Below are 3,140 nucleotides of genomic sequence, written 5' to 3'. Positions count from 1 at the left end.
TAATCTACGTTTGTTTATAGTAATATTCTTAATTATTATTATTATTTGTTTATAGTGATATAATCGAAGTCTTCGAATCAGATTATCGAACTTTTAAGGTACCAAAAATTTAACTTTTATGGATTACGTCAAATGTTTTATCAACATATGTGCACTCGCAAACATCGAACATTTAAAAATTAAAAGTTTTACAATAGATTATTCTTATTTTTGTTTTAGATTATAGACAACGGTTTAGGACAAAAAATTCTTGTTGGAAAATATATGAGACAACGGTGTGTGTAAGAAACCGTTACACAACTACTATTTAAATAATATAGCATACGATAACGGTATCCTGTAAGAACCGTTATGTGATAGTTGATCTTACAACAGTTACTATATCTCCAAATATATGGATAATTTATATATATTTTAATTTTTGATTTTTAGGTTTTAAAAAAATTAAATAATAACAGATTTTGTTGATCATTGGATTAAACCAGATCTGTATCTAAGCCGTTGGTTTGAAGTGAATATTTTTCATTTTCCCTCTCTTTTAAATTTAATCTCCCCCCTTTATTTTTTAGTATCCCCCCGAAATATCCCCCCAAAAACTTTACTCCCCAACCTCCTTCTTCCCCATCAGTTACTCCTCGTCATAACTCCCCAACCCCCTTCTTCCCCATCATCAGTTACTCTTCTTCACAGTGATTTTCTTCACACAATCTTCTTCCTCTTCTTCACCCAATCTTCTTCCTCTTCTTCACACAATCTTCTTCCTCTTCTTCCATTCGATTATACTGGTATGTTTCTAATTCAATTAGAGACCATAAAGCCCTCATCTATATTTGGGGGTTTTTGATTTTTACATGTTTTTAATAAGTTTCTAAAATGTTATTCAATTTATTTGGGGTTTTTTGATTTATTTTAGAACTATAAAACCCTCTTCAATTTATGTTGGGGTTTTTTATTTTTAACTCAATATTTTATGAGATTTAAATGTTGCATGCTCTGTTTGATGGTATTGTGGAGTGTCTTTGCTTTGCGGAATGTTGCATGCAATGTTTGATGGTATTGTGGAGTGTCTTTGGTTTGTTTTATTATGTAAATTTTGCATGCAATTGTGGAGTGTTGAGTGTTGATGATGAAACCCCTGGTTTTAAACTGTAATTATCTAATGATGAAACCCCCGGTTCTTGCTATTCTCTTGTTTTTTGTTCCAAATGGATATTAACAGGGTGCTAATTTCTGTTTGAAATCTTGTAACTGTGCTAATTTCTTGTTTTTTGTTTCATGTTTCTATTGATTTTTGAGATGAAATTACTGGTTTGTTTGTTATAACTCTGCAGTCGATTAGTTAGTTGAATGTGCCCTGTGCTACTGTCCTATAATAAATGGATAATTTATCTTTATTCACATGCCGTAAGTTGTACGATTATAAGCTAGATTTTATTGGTGGTTGAATGTTTGTTTGTGTACATCTCTGGTTAGTTTAGGCACTCAAAGTGTGTCATTTTAAGTAAAATTTATAATACGCTTTTAAGTGGGAAAGTTAAGATATCTCAGATGGTTATTCTTTTGTTGTTTTTAGGTTCTTTTACCTGTAATGTCTTTGAGTTTTATTGAGTTTACTGTCATGTTAATGTTGTACTTATTCCTTGTTTGTGTACTTCACAGGTTATGGGTACTCCTAAGAAGAAGACCAAGGCAGATAAGGGAAATTTGAAAAAGAAAGCGTCTCACCGGAATGGGTTCAAAAAGACACGATCTTCACCCCATCCAAGGACAATGAGTGTGCTAAGGGCTTTAAGAAAGAAAAAGTCCACGAATAGCGAGACCTCCACTCCATTGAGTTCTCCCCCAAAAACTGTGAAGAAGGCCATTTCTGAAAACTTACAAAAGAAAATATCAAAGAAAAGAAAACGAGAAAAAGTTGTTACCAAACCGGACAATACTCAAGGACTAAAACTATTGAAGCGAGGCTGTGTAACGATGCACCGAATTGTGAAACGCAAGATCTGAGGGATCAAACTTACTGTGTCTTTTAATGCAAAAGGAGAGCCATATGGTGAAGAAGGTAAAGAGATGCAATCATATATTGGAGTTTTGGCAAGAACCAAAATCCCGATCTGGCATGATTCTTGGAAATGTGTTCCTAAAGAGACAAAGACAAAAATTTGGGACTGTGTGCAGGTAAAATGAATATAAATAACTTCCATCATTTTAACTTTTATTTTTATTATTTGTTCTTCATTAACTAGCACCTTTTAACTTTAAATTTGTTGGTATATGTCCGTAGATGGCTTATGTTGTACCTGAGTCTGCAAAAAAGTTGGTATTCAGATCGGCCGGGGCAAAATGGAGGGAATTTAAATGTCGGCTGACCAAGTACTACATTCTTCCTTATCTGGATCAACCTCAATTTTTTGCACATCCTCCTGCAGATTTTACTTTTATAGAAAAATCACACTGGGACATATTTGTTGCTGACCGCACGTCGCCTGAGTTTCTGGTATATTTCTACTTAGCTTTATTCATTTTAATATTTACTTAGTTATGATCTTCTAACCTTATTGCTGCTTTTTATGAAGAAAATTCATAAAGAACAACAAGAAAGAAGGAAGCTGAGTAAATATCCACATCGAATGTCTCGAAAAGGTTATGCTAATCTCGAGAATGAATGGGTTAGTGAAATGAAATAACAAGCACATTTTTTTCTTCATATTAATTTTACAAGCATGTTTATGTTATTACTAAGGTGATCCTTTACATGTAAATGTAGACTGAATCTCATCCAGATGCAGAGGAAGTAGATCGGTCGGACACTTGGATCCTAGCAAGGATGGACGAAGATGGTAATTTTTTAAATGATGAAGTTGCAGAAAAAGCTAAGGAAATTGTAAGTTATTAATATAATTTTCCATTCTATTTGATGCACATATTTGTGTATTTTTTAATAAGGAACTGAAGTTTCAAAAGTTAAATTTTAATAAATTATATACACATGAAGCCTTTCTATAGTTTATCTTTTTCTATTACAATGTATAATTCGAATTAGTGGTCTCTAGTTTAACTTAGGATTTGTTTGTATGCCTTTAGTGCTAGTAGCATGTTGATTGTATCATATTTAATATTAGTAGTTAATTATATATTTTAAT

General features: G+C 32.4%; 1 long non-coding RNA gene across 1 annotated transcript; it reads left to right on the top strand.

Annotated features, from left to right (window-relative positions):
* The first annotated feature begins 2,285 nt into the window (after window positions 1–2,285).
* Window positions 2,286–2,863, top strand: LOC141690240 (uncharacterized). Its single transcript, XR_012562698.1, has 3 exons — window positions 2,286–2,370; window positions 2,574–2,666; window positions 2,765–2,863. It is a non-coding gene; the product is annotated as an uncharacterized LOC141690240 (long non-coding RNA).
* Window positions 2,864–3,140: the final 277 nt, after the last annotated feature.

Source organism: Apium graveolens, chromosome 10 (genome assembly GCF_009905375.1).
Source record: "Apium graveolens cultivar Ventura chromosome 10, ASM990537v1, whole genome shotgun sequence".
In the NCBI taxonomy this organism is placed as follows: Eukaryota; Viridiplantae; Streptophyta; class Magnoliopsida; order Apiales; family Apiaceae; genus Apium; species Apium graveolens.
The sequence above is the reverse complement of the archived record's forward strand: the minus strand, read 5'-3'. Positions and strand labels throughout refer to the sequence as shown.